At 42.1% G+C, this 18,454-nt stretch overlaps 1 protein-coding gene across 1 annotated transcript in view; it reads right to left on the bottom strand.

The window, feature by feature from the left end:
- LOC310896630 (uncharacterized protein) overlaps positions 1-18,454 on the bottom strand; it is a 108,572-nt gene that overhangs the window by 34,741 nt on the left and 55,377 nt on the right. Inside the window, exons 12-16 of the mRNA XM_083829117.1 lie at positions 12,544-17,257; positions 8,059-8,190; positions 7,278-7,522; positions 5,753-5,848; positions 3,037-3,149 (exon numbers count right to left, since the gene is read on the bottom strand). The gene's annotated coding sequence lies outside the window, so the exon portion shown is untranslated. The remainder of the gene's footprint in view (positions 1-3,036; positions 3,150-5,752; positions 5,849-7,277; positions 7,523-8,058; positions 8,191-12,543; positions 17,258-18,454) is intronic.

The raw sequence follows: 18,454 nt of genomic DNA, 5'->3' as shown, positions 1-18,454 counted from the left end.
AACCAGCTCATTTTTCATTCAGGTCCTCCTTGCCCACCTGACTCTTTGATTGCAGAGTTATTTTAGCACTAGTATGGGCAAACTACACTTTCATTTCTACTTCAACTGTTATAGGAGGTGTATTCTAGCCCCCCGTACAGAAAGGACACTGCTCCTGTACCTGAGCTCCTACACATGTAAACAATATTGACAGAGTGTTTAGGAGAGTCCTGGTTCACATTTCTGTTTCTGGGCCAAGTTCAGTTCTGTTACATGCTACTTGACTCCTCCTGCTTTGTCCTTGATCCCATGCCCTTTCCTTCTCCTCCTTGCCTCCCATGCAGAAAAAGGAGCTGGTTTCGCTAGCACCAGCAGGATTCTGTCCAGAGTCTACTCTGAATCCAGCCTCACATTATCACAATAACCCTACCATTACCTTGGAAGCGCTACCATTTCTGGAGAAAGCCTACCACTTTGGTAACACATTGGCTAGGCAGAGAAGTAGCAGTCTTTGAGGAGATTTTTTTATTATTATTAAAAATTAAACTTTCTTTTTTCCCATTTAAACATATGAGCAGTTGCGCCCCGGTTTTAGCATCCCTGCTAGCCAGGGCAGAACAAACAGAAAGCTTTCCAGGAATGGCCTTCAATGAAGAAAACAAAAAGGACTTAAGAGGCTCAAAGCCACACAGAAGGACTCCCCATCCAAGAACTGGAATAATGAAAAAGAGCAATCCTTGCAGCAACATCATTGGATCCAGAACCAAGTTCGTGACACACGGCAGTAAATGCAGAAATGACAGTGTCTTACTTGCAGGAAAAAGCAGCTTAAAAAATCTAGTAATAAATAATATCATGAAATACTAAAGTATTTCAAAGTTTTGCTTCAAGTATCATGACCGTTACTTTCTGATATCACCGGGAACTCACACATGGATCTTGTTAGGAAGGCTTCATAATCTGACTCCCAAAGAATGCAATAAAAAGACAAGAAAAAGTTTGAAACAGTGAAATAAAACAAGTTATCATCAGTAACATTGCATGGACATTGAGCAATGGTATTTACACACCATGAAATGATAGCTGTTTAGGGGTGTTTTGGTAAATACTTTACTGACTCACTTCTTAAGGGCATTTCTGAAGAAGTAGCTCTTGAAAAGGAGACAGTAGACATATTTTAGAAGAGCATGCAGAGGTATTTGCATCAGAGGTACAGAAACATATTAATGAACAGGCTTAATGAAGCTTCAGATATCATCAGTTGTTTATCCAAATATCTGCAGTTTCCTTCGGCTTAGAAATTAGGCTTACAAGAACATATTGCATCTGTCAAGCCAGACATAAGCACTGAACTTTCTCACCCTATCTAGACTCCTCCACCTCGTTTTCTGTATTTGAGTGCTAGGCTGTATATGAATGGAAATTTTTTTTTTTTTTTTAAATCTTTTGAAGATTGAGTAAATCCTTCTCTATCTAGACACATTTACACAGAGTCTCTGAAATCCAGTATGAATACTCTACTAGTACTGTGTGTTGCTGCCACAGTCTCATAGAACACACTGAGACTTTACACATATCCGTAACTCCTGTGAAGAAAGCATGAGTTATACAAAAAATTTCCTTCCCACCACGGAGACAGAATGCCCTACCAATTAATTGCACAGCACACAAAAACAGCACTTTGGAAGAGGAAGCAAGGATTACAGCATAACTGTTTGATGCTGCAGGGGGCAGAAGGCTTAATTTCGCTTGTTCAAAGCACCTAGGCTGAACACACTATTCTTATCTTTTATTCCATGTAACAACTCAGCCAGCTGATCTTTATTTGGATAAAGAACTTTGATGACCTCCAGGTCAATAAAGCTACCCCCCTTCTATCGATCATTATGCAGACTGAGAACTGCAGAATTTTATTAAGTCCTTGGGAAGAGCTTTTCCTCACGAGTTTTAAATGACCTTTCATGAGAGACTTTGCATCTCCCCCCCCCCCCCCCCCCCGGTTTCAGGTGTTGTGGCTTTTTTCTCCTGCAAGGTGACACTAGCAGAATCAGTTTCAGGAAAAAAAAAAAAAAAAGAAAAAAAAACTTGAAAACATTGTGAAAACACAATGTAAAGTAGATAATATGGAGGAACTCAGATTCAGCTGCACACAGGTTTTGCACCCCTTTACAGCCTTTGCTAGGTTGCAGCTAGCAAGCAGAGATGGAGGTCTGTATGCTTTCTATTTATGGTTGTCCAATACCACATAGAAAGATAAAAAGATGCAGCTGTGATGTACAGTGGGATGGGGTTTCAGAAAAATAACTCCACTCTCATATCTGAGGTGGGTCACGCTTACACAACAGGAATGAATGGTTTGTAATTGAATCAGCTGAACTGGCCTTGTATAAACAAGACATGATGAAATTTAAGTTTTGTCATATAACTTCCAATATTCAGCTGCATCTTTTTCTAAGAAATTCCAGTTCCTGGGAATCATGAATCTTCCATGAGGCTTCTGAGGAACTGTGAGCACACAGTGAGAGAATAGGTGATCAAAATTAATTCCTTTGTCCAGTCTGGCAATTAACTAGCTCAGTATCAAACACTAAAGTTTCAGCTGGCCATTAAATCTGCTAAAGGTAAGCTATTCTAAACACTAATTAAACTATTTGTAAATTGTTCTAGGATGTTTTAATGTGTTTATGTGCTTTGTTCACAAACATTTCCAGGATTTTAAGTAGTTTAATATCCCCAGTAAAGACTGAGCCTAAAGGCAATACATGTTGATGTGATAAAAAGGCTCTCTTCCTGAATGAATATACAACTCAGTGCTATATAACTAACACAACGAAATCAGCTCTGTCAAGCAGTGTAAGCCAACAAATTACAAACCCAAGAGAAGGTCCACAGGTAGAAGACCCAGCTGTTCTTCCCAATATCATCCCACACTTCTGACCATAATTTCCCAAACTAAAAAATAATCCCCAGCCCCTCGTTTGTCCAAAAGCCAAAAAAAGTCAAAAACCATTATAAAAGTATAACGTGAATATAATCATCTACCATTAATTCACCTACCAGACTACATAAGCAGAATCCCACTTCATATTAGGTCTCTGTTTCTTTGTTTGTTTTTCATTTTTTTCTTGTCCACAGTAGCATTATTAGCATCAATATTACAGATGAATCTTCTAGAAATAAAAACACTCACCAGAAAGCATCAAAGAAAAGTATTTCAGTATTTAAATTAAGCTCTCTTGCTACCAGTTTTAATACTATCTAGGCTATATTCTTTCAGGTTTCTCTGGAAAAAAAAAAAAAGTATTTCTAAATTTCTGGGACCAGGGGGTATGAACAACTTTTGGAAACAGAAACGAGATTTTGCCATAAACGTAAGAAGAGGAAGGGTATGGATGCATCCCAGAGGCTCTTCCATTTCCTGCCACCACTTTAGGAAAGGACAAGAAGTAAGACAGCTCCTGTCTGCTGCTGGCTTACTTTGTGCATTCACTGATGTTTCATTACTTCAGCATAGGGCTCAGTAAGAGCTTTCCTGCTCAGGACTCCATATTGGTTATTATCAGTTAACACCACAAAGAGATAAATCACCAGCAGCAAGGCAGTTCTTTCAGCAGGGGAGAAAAGGAAAAGGAACGGGTGCCAGAAAATCTCAAGACACCTACCCATACACAGCAAAAAAATCAGTGTGAGGGGCCAGTGGCCATTTCCCCCTAACAGAATATGTAGGGCATTGTCTAAGTTAATATACTTCTGACCAAATCATTGCTTCAACACAGCAATATTAACTATGAGACCAGCTGTTAGACTACATCTGTATCGGTGAATGAAATCTGTCAGTGGACATTTCTGAGAACTGCGGCCAACTGTCCTCCAAATGGTCCGTGCCTACGTCAGTAACCTCTCAGCCTGTGAAACTGGGTGGCTGTGTGCAACCTGTCTCCTGAAGATAGTCTACGGGATGCCCTACCTCGAGGGAGTGCTCTAATGGGCCACGGTCGGAGATGACAACATCCCACCACATGGGAACATTCCCAGGCAATGGGAATTAACTCATCGTACATGTGCAGCACTGTCTTTTTAAACTACTATACAAATACTTTACTCTCTGGGGCATATTCTACTTTACATCCACACGCGGAGCCTTATGAGGCAGTCACAAGTGACCAGCAGTCCTCTGCTGTTAGCAAGTGATATCTACAAGGAAAACGATAGGAGTCCTCTCTGCTGAGCCCAGGGAAAGGCTGCAGTTTTAGGAGCGAGGTACCTGAGAAGTAGGTACACTTCCACATCATCAAAACAGACAGACACCCTGGAATGGACTCTCTGCAGAGCATCTTAAGATTTTGTCTTACAAGGCTTTCTGATACCAATCCTTAAAAAGTTTCAAGCTCTAGCACTTGCATTACAGTCTCTCGCCAGCTATATTTGCATTCATTGTTGCTCCTTAACCTGAAACCTCAGGTATAAGTAACTGCCAACTGATACTATCAATGTTTGGTTTATGAATCATCCAGCCAGCACATGGGCCAAGGAAGAAAACAGCACCTTTACAAACATGTCCTAATTTTTCTGGGCCATGGGGAGCAGGAGCAGTGGGAGAGGGGACAGGAAGGATTTAGTGTCTGAATCAAAATACATGTCCCAGGCCTGGGCTATACCTGTTAGGCACATGTAAATTCACAAATTGGGTCACAAAGAGGACAGCAAGACAACAGCTCTGGGACATTAGACCTAATGTTTCAGTATAGTTTCAAGTTTCAGCAAGAAACTTTCTGCTAACTTGTTTCCTATTTAAATTTGCTCCTTCACATAAGCCCCAGATTTCTTTAAGTATTACTTTTTCCCCCATGGGGCACCAGACCTTAGAAAAGAGAGAAGGGATAGAGAAATCACTGCTCTGGATGTGGCTTTATACAGAGTAGAGGGATTTAAAGAGGAACTGCCTGCCCTCCCACACACACCTGCTAAGGACAGTTTTGCTAAAATCAGCATAGCAATCCCCTGATGGAAAAGCACAGAACCAAGTCACTCTCGTGTGTTTTTTGTTTGTTTGTTTTTCAATTTTCAGCCAAATTCTGCACCGCCCCAGAGCCCAGCAGACTCTATCTCATGGGGGTGCTGAGCACCTCAGCTGGCCACTAGCTCTGACAAAAGAAGCAGAGAACTTGCAGTGGAGAGCAAGATGCAGCTGCCAGCCTCACTCAGATTATAGAGATACACAATACGCCCAGACAAGAATCATCTGGGATACATTAGAATGGGAAAGCTCTCATCCCTGCTAGCATACCTGCTTTTATTCAGGGTAAGCATCACTGCAACAAAAGTTATACGTTAGGCTAGGCTGATAAAATTGTCTGTCAGAATCTGGGCTAGCTGCTCTTATCTTGATAAAAAAATTAAATGTTTCTGCAAAAATTAGCCTTGACTTTGCAAAGTAAATCAAAAGCAATTTGTTTTGTTTAAACTAGTGGATTGCAGATATCTGAATAGAACGTAAGGAGGGGAGGGGAAATTTTGTATTACGGTACAAGGCGATTCATTATATTTATCTATGCTGCAAAATCACTTTCAGGGGTATCACAGCCTCTGTAAATTATTACAGCTTCTAAAACCTGATCACAGCTTGCACCAGAACAAAATCAGCATGCAATTACTGACTTCATTTTCTGAGTTCAGACCCTGCTAGCAATCATTCCGGTAAAAGCACATGTAAGTTTTAAGTGTTTCTCTTTATACATGCATCCTTCATTCAAAGGTATGGACGGGTACTTACACTTTTGCAATACCTGGTTAATGTTCAGGGCTTCAGCCTGAGAACAACAAGGCATCAGCTTCTTTCATGTTTTTTCCAGTACTTCCTTGTTTCAACCTAATCAAAAACATAGAGAGCACTACATTACTCAGACTTCTCCCATGGACAAAAAGCAGCCCCAGAAAGTTGCCTGGACTCCCTGTGTGGTCAGCAGCAGCAGGCAGGCCCTTCTCAGGGGCACTTATTTCCACCACCTCCACCCCCACCTCCCCCAAATTAGCACAGGTGGGATGAACTGCCCTCCAGACACGCTTATTTATCCTCGCTGACTATAAACAGGGCTTAGGTGACTAGATGCATTGCTCAAGATAGGCAAGATACATCTGTTACTGGAACCAAGCCTCAGTAAAAAAAACTCCTTCAGTCAGAATGCGTGTGCCTTTAACACCAGTAGCCCTACCCTGCTCTTCTCTCAGACTGGGGTCCAGCAACAGAAAGCTCTGCAACTTCCCTAGCTTCCAGCTATTGCTGGTGCAGGTCATGAAGTTGGTTTTTGACCTTTCTGTGTAAGGTAACACTGCTTACTCTCCCCCTCCCCGAAATATACAGGAGGTTGAGTAAAGCAGCAGAGTGAAAGCAATAGCAGCACTCTGTCAGTCAGGAAAAGAGTTAAAGATACACGGATTGGGCATGCTGACTTTCTTTAGGAACTCCTACATTTTCAGTCATTTATTAGAAAAGGACTTATATTTCTGAAGTAAGCTCTATAGTTCCTCTCTGTTCTGAGGCTACAGGTTTCTCTGCCAGACTATGATGAAAAGGGCCCTCCCTTGCCCATCACAAGCCAATGCTGAAGTCATCCTGTTATTTTTTCACCTTTCACACATGTTGAGGCTTCTCTGTGGAAGCCTTGCTGAGATGTACATCTCTCATTGTCCCTTGTTCCTCTTTGCTCTTGATGACTTTTTTAATCCCCGATTTCTTTTGCACGTAGTTCAAGCAGGAATGGTTCTTGGATTTCAATGAAGGAGGATTCACACATGCAAACAATGCTGTTTTCGTGCTGCACGTGATCACGTATCAAAACCAGAAATCTTTTGTTTGAGGCAGGTATTGTAAAGACCTCTAAGTAGGAGGTCTTACCTCTTGTTTGAGAGCTCGCCTGCTATGCCTAATTATAAATAATCAAAGCAGGAAGGTAGGAAGACAGGCCCCTTTCACGCCACAGAATGGTTTGGTAGGTTGCTACTTTCAGCAGGTGGATGTGGAACCAGCCACAAGGTGACTTGGTTACAAGAGCCCCTACCCTGCCTGCACCACTCGAGAAATGCTGCAAAGGCTCAGCATTGCTCACAGTACCCTTACTTCCAACAGGGAAAAGCAGCAGAAGCTACCTCTGCTCTCTGTTTTAGGTAGCATTCATACTTGAGCCTGCAATTAAGGATGTATTCAGGGACTGCCTAGATTTTATTTTACCTGCTGGTAAGCATTCTGGACTGGCTCTGGGCTGACCTGTGCATGTCAGGGCACTGCAAAGCATACATACCTGCAGAGGGACTCCCTCTAGCAGCCATGGCCTCCCATCGCCTGGTGTGTTCTTTTCCACGTATCCCGTCTGTCCTCACAGCAAAGGAAGGGTCTTTCATAAACTGTTATCACCATTGCTTGCAGGAGGAGGTAGAACTCACGGGCAACCTGAACTCAGTGCAGCAAAGCCACGATGAGCACTGCAGGCTTCAGACCGCTCCCAAGATCAGTTCAGATATGATGCAGGTGTAGCCACAGGCTTTCCTTGTGGGAAGGAGAGAAAATTGGATAGCTGCATGTTATGTATCTGTGGGGTTGTTAGCACGATGAGAATAAAGTGAAGCAAGATTAAGAGGTGTATCAGGACATTTTGGATGGATCTTTTCCACTCAGCGGGAAGACTTTCCCACTGAGCTGCTGGGGACTCCATGCTGAGGCTGGTATTTGCTGCCACAAATGGTGCTGTGTTTTTGTGCAAGGCTGAGCTATCAGGGAAGGTATCGGTGCAGCCTGTTGCTACTGATACCGTAAAAGAAGACAGAAACAGTGGATCTTTTGTTTATCAGCTCCCCGCAGTGTACAGCCCCTTTGTGAATAATAAGCCACCTTTCTGCAGCTCTTGTATAGTGCAGTGCAACGTTTTCAGCTCAGCTCAGCTAAACCGAACCTGCAATCACCTGATATCAGTAAGTTAAAACAGTGCTGATAAGAAAATGTCAGTACAAGAAAATTCTAAGGAGCACAGTGCAAGAATAAGTTAAACCAGAGAGGACATGTTCCTTCTAATAAATGCAACTGACTTTTGGCAGGTCTTTGCATCTCAGATTTACCGCTCGTACTATGGGAACCGCTGTATTGCCTCATCACAGGGCTCATGTGGAGCTGTGCTTACTCATGCTTGCAAAGCGCTTCAAGATCAGAGACAGCAGGGTCTGTAAAATCATAAAGGATGATTCGTTACCATTATTATTTGACCACAGCAATGGGAAAATATCCTTTTAAAATGCTTCAGTTCATGACTACCTTTTAGCAGCTACAAATTTAGCTGAGAACCTTAAAGTAAAAACCAGCAAGATGCAAGGAAGCAGGTTCAGACTTCATACACCTCAATACAGGCCTATTTTTTTTTGTCTCACTGTAGCTGCTGCTTACTTTTAATACCATCTTTAATCCAAAGGTAACAAGTAGATGCAGAGGTAAAGTAAATGCAAACGAATTCTGGACTCACCCTAAAACATCTGTCTCTCAAAATGTTACCCTCTGGCCCATATCCCAAGTTGTTATCCTTCTCCCTGCATAAACTTTTGGGGTCTCATTAGCACACCGGGCAAGTCTGCACAGCAAAGGGCTGTTAGAGATCCTGAGGTAGCTTTGAGGAAACTGGCTTGTCTACACGGCACATTGCAATGCCATGCACTGATGCTAGCTTAGATCCCAGAGGCAATATAGCTGTGTCTGTATAGCAAAGCACCCACGCTAATTAGCCCGGCCCCTGAGGATGCTGCAGAAATGGGGCTAATTAGGTATGCTGAGAGGCACCCCTGTTAATTAGCCCAGGGAGAACACAAATACATTTACAGAGCTTCCGATTGGATCGCAGTGTTAGCTCTATAGCATGCATGGCTGTGTAGCATAGCTGAACCCACAGGTCTTTTCTGAAAGTTGTCCTCAGAACTTAAATATCTCCTTTCAGTCCAGTCTCACAATCTGACCCTGCTATTGTGAGTATTCATATTCTTCATGGTAGGAAAAATGGGTAAATAAATAGATTCAAAAGAATGAAGAAAAAAGCCAGCGTAAACCACACTGCAATAATCTCGTAATATACGTATTATTAAATACAGCTACAGGTAGCAACACGCCTGTAGGGAAGCACTGGATATTCCTAACCCATCTTGATAAAAGGCATGCTTTGGCTAGTGGGGAGCATTTTGCAAGCAGTGTATCTCTACAGGTACTGTTAACTCAAGCCAACTCAGCCATAAATACAGACCGTGGTATATTAAGTTGTAATCTTGCAAGATTTTCCATTACGAGCTCAGGGCTGAATGAAATCACTTAAGCACAGGCTGGCACCTAGGAAGGATGGAGCTCCTGAGACAGCAGCGTTGTCCCATTCCTTCTCCCCTAGTTGTTCCACGAAGGAGAGCGGGGCCACTCTGAACAATCCTTCTGCCCCCACAAAGGTCCCTGCCCATACCTTTGCACAGAATACAGGAGGCTCTCCCCACCGCTGCCATTATCTGGCCTGGAGAAGCTGCTAATGCGAAGCAATGTAGGCAGTTGTGCCTCTAACTTCCCTGGTTGCTTCAGGACAACGCATGGGCAAATAGCAGCCTGCCTCCACCGCAGCAGGCACAAGCACGAGGACAGCGATGGGCCAGCTGCTGAGCAGCGTGTCCAAATTCCATCCCAACCACCACAGCATAGACACACGTAGAAACATTGCGCTAATGACTTTCAAAGGGAAAATGTGCATGCTTCGTATCATTCCAGGAGTTTTTTGTTTTTGTTTTTACGGCACTTGCTTATGAAAAATGGATCACAGTGATTTCCAATTATCTTCCAGGCATGTGCCGAAGAGCACCCAGTTCTTTCCCATATGTTTCAGAAAAATGTTTTTGCACATGGGTAACCTCTGAATAGGAACTAAGCCCTTAAGTCCTGGCTTCAGTTCTCTGCAAAAATACACAGCGAAATTTTAAATCAGCCTTAAGAGCTTATAACGTGGAACTGCTGGAACATTTGAGACGATCAACATTTTTAGAGGGGATATATGAAATTATAAATATTAGAGGAGACAGAGATTTCTTCTGGAATTAATGTAGTTCCAGTAGATATAACACTTAGACTTCTGTTCAAGATGTCTACATTTTAGGTGTATAAAAGTAAAAATAAAATCAGGCTCCGTTATCTTTTAGGTACCCAAGAATTTACTATGTAGAATATGGAGGTTGGGGAAGGGGAAAGAGGTAATATATCTGAAAAATTTAAGCACAGTATTTAATCTTTACTTCATATCTTTTAGGAAAAAAAATCTTAAAAGTATGGTTTCTGTTTATGTAGCTTTATGATACTTGCCAAAATAAAATACTGTGCTATAGCATTTACTAATGCAAACTGGGATATCTCACACAACTTTGACTTTACAACAGGGGTTCTGGATGTATACCAGATGCACAAAATAGTCATTAACCTGATATGATATGAGAAAGGTGTTGAAGTGAATAACTTATATAGTAGTAGTAGTGGTTCTGCCTATGGACATTTTATCTTGCTCTTGAACTGGAAAAATAAAAAATAAAAAAAATAATAATTAAAAAAAAACCTTTAACATGCCTTGTCTTCAAGCAAGTTTAGAGTGACCTAGAGACTTTTCAGTTTCTGTTTGACATCTGCCCCTTCAGTTATACTTAGCCGGTGCTCAGACCAAATCTGTAATACATCACATCGTCTCACAGAGACCTAAAAAATAGGAGACAAATTCTAAGCAGGAGCATCTCCTGGCTCTATAAATGTCAATAATGTGTGCCAAAATAACGAAAATACCCCAACTCTCTTTCCAACTGTATAAATAGCTCAGATTTTCAGCTTTACTGCCCGAGCTTGGCTAACACTCTTTACTTTGTCCATCTACTTTCACATCTACCAACAACTCTTTTCCCCTCTTCTATCTATACAGAACGAAACCTGACGCACAAAGGTTATCAACTTCCAGAACCTCTTCAGCACAGGCCGGCCCATAAGGTCCCTGTCAGTGAACAGCAGCTCATCATTTATTCTCATTATACTGGCACACAAATCTTCTGAGTGACCAGGGAAACGGGAAGCTTGCTACCCTCATAACATTCCTTGCGTGCGTGCTGAAGGCGCAGTGTCTATACATTGCCCACGATTCCCAGAAACGGAGTTAAGAATAATTCAAGATATGGAACAAGGAACAGGAGGGAAAGATGAGCTGGATGTCAACCCCAGTAAAAAGTCCTCAGAACCAAGTGCTTGAGGTGGCTAGGAAGATAAGACTGACAACCATGGCAATATTTTTCCCAATTCTCAAAGACCGATTGGGCTTAGTATAGTTTTGCACACCTTCTGGGGAAAAAATGTGGTTAACAGTAGAACAGAGGCTTACAGCATGTTTCAATTTGGAAGCCCTTAAAATATTTCTGTGGAGATGCTACATGGAAAACTGAAGTCTATGGACAACAGCTTTACATTTCTTGAGTCACCCTGGACGGACCTCTTCCAAGAGCCCACAGAAAATAGCAGTTCAGCATGCAACAGGCTGAGTACCATGAAGCTACAAAGTCATTTGTGAGACAAGGAGGCTAACGGGGCAAGCAGCAGTGCAGCTAAGGTGAAAATATGGCATTTTTGAAAACAGAGTCCTTAAAATCTGCCTGGCACGTCCATACAGATATAGCTTTTTTTTTTTTTTTTTTTTTTTGTACACAGAAAGAGCTGGTATTTCATATAAAAAAATAAACATATGTCTGCCTTCCAAACTCATAGAATTATAAATAGTTTGAGTGACAAATATTTCTGTCACAGTACTCAGGATACCTTCAGAAGATATCCCTAGCACTGTATGTGATTAACCATAGCATGGCAGAGTTCACTCTTATAAATAAATTCTAGATAAGCTTGCTGATTTGAACACAAATTTTTGTGTGTGTTTGTCTGAAGCAGGCAGGTAGGTTCTGGCAGCCACTTGCACACTTTTCAAGCTGACTGTTATAGTTTGATATCTATGCTTTGACACTAGTAAGAGCATTAAATTCCTAAATGCTGTGTACTACGTTGCTCAACAGGTTTTATCACAGAAAAACTGAGTAGTCTTGATGAATGAAGTTTCACATAGGAAAATGTTAAAAAAAACTTAGACAGTATTTGCATAGATTGCACTGAGTTGCTTGTTTCCCACCCCTCCCAAGCATCTGAGTACCTCAGAAATAAATTATAGTCAGAGGGTTATTAAAATCTAAAAAAAAAAAAATAAAAAAAAAATTCAATCTCAAACCACAGAACAAAGCAAACATTGTTGTAGTCATTTTTTCAGAGCTCCCCAAAGGTATTCACACTCCAGTTGTCAGACAAACTACCATATACCTCCCAGCCATCTTCTACCTTGAAATATTGCTATGGTGTGTTCCACAGACAGATTATTTTCTCTTCAATATGTTCAGAAAAAAGGCAAATGTGTTTCCCTTTAAGAAACGGTTCAAATAAATAAGGAGAATATCCCTTCGTTTACAAAGTCATGCTGCAATTTCAAAACTACCTACCTTGAGAAAGCAGTAGTATTGGTAGCAATGTCGTTGTTACAGAAGGTAGAAATAGTATTTCTAAACATTTTTTAAGCCCAGACTTCCTGGGACAGTGTTTCAACCTATATAAAGCAGATTTTTTGCTAAATTCATAACTGCATTCAGAAACACGTCACTTCAGGGAAGCACAAATAAAGCTGTGCAAAACACTAATGTTCAAATGCTCCTTCAGAAAATATTTATTGTCATTCTGACCCAACCGGAGGAAAAAGGGAGATGAAAAGTTTGCAACAGCAGCTTGCCTCAGTTGGTAGAGGCTGAATGTGGGATTTTGCCCGGTTTATTTTAAGTCTGAGCAGCTAGCAGCTGGAGCATGTCCCACATGCTAACACTTGGAATTCCCCCGGGAGAAGGTTTGTTTCAAATGCAATGTCGGCCCTCCAAATCTGGTCCTCTTTCAGCTTCGTTAAATTTACGTTCTCCATCAAGTTTGGATGATAATGCACCTATTCTGAGCAATCGAACCTCCTCACCTACTCAACATGAATTGGCTTTTGATTTGAACACAATCTATTAACAATATCTGCTTGCACACACATACACACCCTGGCCAGATACTGAGCAGACGCAGACCTGCAGACTTGCACAGCAGCTGTGACAACAACTGATGTCACCTCCTTTGCAGAAATTTCCACAAACATCTTCCAAAGGCCAAGTTAAACGAGATAGAGCTTATCAGTTTCTTTAAAGTGCTCTGGATGAGCCCCGACCACGTGAGCCCCGGCGCGGCCGTGGGGGTGTGGTATGTCACAGCTCCCATATCAGCTGGCACATGTCGCGGGAGATATGAGACAGCAGAAAAGTCGTAGTAACAACATCACCCCGACCGCCGAAGACGAAACGAATACGCTGAGTAACTTCAGGCTGCGCGCACGCACTTTCCAAAAACAGGTGGAGGGCTTTTCAGCCCTGGCTTCTGCCTGCACATCCCACTCGGCACAGATGGGTGCTAGCGCTGCCAGCTACTCCTTAGAAAGGCCACAGCTCAGTAGCATCGTGTTTACGCCTTTACAGGGAGACACAGTTCTGTTGTTTGTTTCCACACAAGCACACAGAGTTTCTCCTCTTTTGGGTGTCCCTTGAATGAAAGAGGAAATGAGTAGCAAAGATGTTTTTTCCAAAAGTAATTTCTTAAAATAAAAGTCCTTGCCTCTCTTCTTGCATCAGAAAGAGAGTTTCGGTAGATAGCTTCTTCAGCTTTTCAGGTGAAACTACCAAACGTTTCAGGTTTCCTTTGCTGCCTTTTAATTACAATTAAATTATCGGTTGCAAAGAGTTAAGTTTTACAGCTTTCACAATGATTAATTTTATTCAAAATATTAACTGGCCAATAATACATTAAAAAAAGCCCACATTTAAACATTTGCAAAGCATCTCATTTAATGCTTTATCCTTGCTAGGACAAAAAGGCATCTTTCTTATAGTACTTTAAAAACACAGCCATAGTATTAAGCACCGCATTCAAACAGCTTGCAATTTCACCCCAGGGCTCTCCCAGTTTCCCCACATGGGCCTGTTAGCACAGAGGACAGCCTTAAACTCTTACCTCCAACTCGTTACCATATTTTAGTTAACAGATGTTGGTAATGCACATTTCTTCCTAGTGAATATGCCTGTTCAATTCCTGAATTTATATGCACTTACCTCTCCTGTCACCATTCCACTGGGCTTCATTAATAGTTTCCCATAGTAAACATTCCTGATTTTAAAATGCTGGAAAAATGTTGGGGAACCAAAAAAAAAAAATACTCTGAGCAAAGACAGGCACCTTTCAGACCTTGTTATATTTCAGAAGCTAGTGGATTGCCTTCCTTACTGCAGAACAGCCATTTGCTTTTTGCCTTGCTGTACCACTGGATGTATTACCTTAAGTTATTCTTTTTTTTTCCTTCTCTTCAGGAGGTTGTGATAACAATCTGCTCCTACAGATCCATACTCTGCATGACTCAGAACTCATCTTATACGGGAACTTCTTGCACCAGCACCGTACAGTCACTCTATTACCCTTGGGCTTGTCCCTTGTCAATTGTGCTACCAGTGCAAGATTAACGGATTCTGGCACGCAGCAGCACGACGTGTAAATTCTGGCTCTAACACCGCAGTGAAAGGTTTTGTATATCAGTACACAAGAATTTGGAGGCAAAGATAGTAAGAAAAACTGAAATTCAGTCTTACCCTTTGTTCCTGAGGTCCTTCTCTTAGCCCAGCTACTGAGTGTAGATTGACAACACTTTTTTTTTTTAATCAAATTTTCCTGTTTAATGACATTTTCCTGTAGCTCTGCTGGGCTGCTCCAATCTTATTGCAATCTCACACCTGTTAAGAATATCACTGGTCTAGCCAGGTCATATGGGATGAAAAATGCTAGATTACCTTTACCCATTTCCTCTTTCAAAGTTAAGTGTCTGCAGACAGAAAAAAAGCTTTCTAGGATATGGGCTCTCACATCTCCACTGTAGTGTGCCCTGCACAAAACTGTGGCTGGAGCCTAGCTGCTAATGGCATCTTAAATAATACTTCTTCAGGTGCTGCACGGTGTTTTAAGAGATAGTTCCAGCAATGAACGTATTGGAGTAGCCACGACACAGCTGCTCAAACCAGTGACATGCAGCAGTTACATATGCAATGAAAAAAATATACCTCCCTCAGGAAGGCTACCGAGGATGGCTGCAGACCAGTCCTCCTCAGGGTTCATTAGCTTTTTTTCATCTTTCTGCAAGCCAACCTGGCTAAATCTTTAGAAAATTATTAGACCAAAGATCTGTGTATCACTATACCCTCTCCAGCTCCAGCTGCAACTTTTTATCCATGAAAGCCCCAGGATTCATAATCCAGGATAGAAGCCTTCCTATCTCTGATATTTCTTTGGCATGCTGGTTACAACCACTTCTCCCACCATCGCCTATTTCTGAACCACCTTAGGGTTCATAATCCTTGCTGGAACAGAATAAACAGCAGCATGGATCACCAGACACCTAAAATCACTTGTGAGCCCTAGGCTACAGCACACAAAAAGCCTTTCAATATTCTTGCCAACAAGCCTTCCTCTCTTCCACAGAGGCATAATGACTTTTGTGCCCAAGTTCACTTTCCCTTTATGCTCTAGTGATGCTCTAAATGGTCCTGTTATGTACAGGTCATCTATACTTACATATAATCCTTCCCTTAGAGGCAGCGAGATGGCAGCTATGAATCAACAGAATTTGTAACGCTTTGCCAAAGGTATGCATAGCTGTGAGTTGCGCACATGGGTGCTTTAAATACTAAAAAGGGCTCTGCTTTCTTCACACCTGAAATACAGGCTCCTGTAGCCCCTGCACCTACAAAATCCACAGGCCAGTGCTTGATATCCCACGCAAAGTGAATTTAAAATGCAGACACATGACCTCAGACTCTGCTCACAAAGGGCAATCTGTATTGCAATGTTTGAGACTTACAAGTGCAAACACAGCAGAGGCACTACAGGGCTTATGTGAAAAAATAATTATTCCATGTAGAAAGGAAGTTGGCTTGCTTTGAGCAGAGGTGTTAATAGACTAACCTTCTTCCCCAACACCAGCCAGCTTACCTGAAAATATGAAAACATCTCCTGACGCAGTATTGAATGTATTTGAGATGGGTATCATATCCCACACATGTTAAATGTCTTGCTGCATTTCAGATTAAGATGGTAGTTAATCTGAATGCCAGTTATAAGAGTCATTTACTGAAAAATAAACCTTGGACAACTCTGCTGCAATTTTAGTAATTTGGGGGCAGAGAGACGTGCACATCATAGCATACAAATAGGGCTGAATTTTAAAAAGATTAACTTCAGAATAGATACCTTCCCCCTTCCACCAGGTTCAGCACAATTAATAAGAGCTGGATCCTGAATGACAGCAACAAGACAGGGGGTAGGCAGAGAGCAGAGCTGCTAGGCCACAAAGATCCACCAGAGTGAGGCTAAAACCAGCAGCAACTGGAGCAAGGCAAAAGGAGGAAAGACCACAAAGACCTACAGCAGAAAAGGTATTCAGGTCCCTCTCAAAGGCAGCATATCTTTTTCCCTGAACAAGCTTTGGTCTCCTCCGGCTGTCTGCAATATATTTCAGTTGCACTCTATGGTAATTCCCTAGCAGTGGCAAAAGTGAGAGCAGTCGTGTAGACACAGCGTTAGCAATTTAAGCACTGGGCCATCCGCTGATCCGGCTGTACCTGAGCAATGTCCCTCTATCCTCATCTTCCTCTGTCAGCAGCAAATTAGTTTCTTCTGCCAGCATAAGCACACATGAAGTAGGACTCTAAGCCTATGAAAATGAGTCAGGCCTGAAAATGAGGAATAAAAAAACCTATGGAAAGTATTTAGTCTAAGCCCTACTGAGAGATTCAAGCACTTGTGCAGCCATGCCTGCAGGCTGGGTGGGATCCCAGTGACATGAGGGCATGGGACAACCTCTCCACGTGGTTTCTTTCCAGCCGGAACTGCAATAGGCGGGAGCCAGAGCACAGTAGAAAAGTAGACATAAGCTGCTAGGCCATTCAGTGGAAACTGAAAGATGCTGCTGGTCAGCTGCTGATCTGTGAGGCAAGGGTTCCTTGGGCATCCACACCTCAGAGGAAGTCCTCCCGTAACTGCTTCCTCTTTAGCCCTTCGTGTCAGCATCTCTGCAATAACTCTGTGACACAAGATCTAGAAGAGAAAAGCAGAAAAATAAAGGGAGGACTTACATCACATACCCCTGTCTAAATAACTTACATCTGCTTTGATGAATTGCTCCATCTCCTCTTCTCCTCCCAGAACTGAAACTGTCCACATTTGAGGGAGACTTTGCTTTTGCTCTGGTTGTGGAAATAGGTGTGGGTATTTGGGTGTTTGTTTTTTTATTATTGGTTTTACACACTCTAAAATAAGCAAGTTGCAAGTCTGCTTGCTTTATGGAAATATATAACATAAAGAAATAATTTCTCATCAACAGCCCAAGGCAGATCATGCGAGGCTATTTACTAAGATGTTAGACTGCTAATATAAAGTATTCATGGGCACCTTTTACATGTATCACACACACCCACTTGCCTGGAAGCAAATCAATAACTCCCTACACCAAAGCTTGCATTTGTCTGCTCTTATTAGACATGGGATGGTGCCCTGGGGAGGGCCACAGGCATTCCATTACCGAGGATCAGTGCCTGAGCAAAATGGAAAGGCTGCTAAAAATAAGCAACATTTGCTCATTGGTATAAATAACAAAAGTGAGAGAGAAAGAAAAACAGAAAGAGGACAAGACGAAAATGAAAACTGGCCCCAGACCAGGGCTCACAGAATGACTAGTCACCTCTTCATTGCCAATTCTATCACCATCTCCAGTATGGGCAAGGTACTTTCCACTGCCAAGTGCCCCCAGCTTCTCTATCAGGAGGACCATTACTTGCAGATTTGCAGTGAGCCTGAGCACAGGATGGAGCTCCCACAGCACGTGTTTGTCCCTAGGAGTTTCAGGGCTTGGGCGCATTGAAACAAGGATACAGCACTTCACATGTCCACACATGACACCAATGGGATCCCTGCAGTAGCTTTTGAAGCGAGTATTTGGTTTATCTCTGTTTTGTTTATAAAGGGACCTATCGAGGAAGAGGGAGGAAGGGAAGGGTCTCCAATTCCATAAAGCTATCATCATTAAAAACTTTATCCTCTCTTTATTAAAGTAGAAGTGTCTTCTGGATTCCCATTTTTCTAACAGACTTCCCCAGCAAATAGCTTCCAGGGCACACTTGGCTGCCTCTTCTCAAGTACTAAAGCTGAGAAGTGCCTATCTGGAGGAAAATAAGAAGACTAAGCTCATAAAAAACTCACCCTTGCCCTGTATTACTAAAAGCACTGTGCACCCCA

The sequence above is a fragment of the Anser anser genome, assembly GCF_964211835.1.
Source record: "Anser anser genome assembly, chromosome: 3".
Classification (NCBI taxonomy): domain Eukaryota; kingdom Metazoa; phylum Chordata; class Aves; order Anseriformes; family Anatidae; genus Anser; species Anser anser.
Note: the sequence above shows the minus strand (reverse complement) of the source record. Positions and strands in the feature narration are given on the sequence as shown.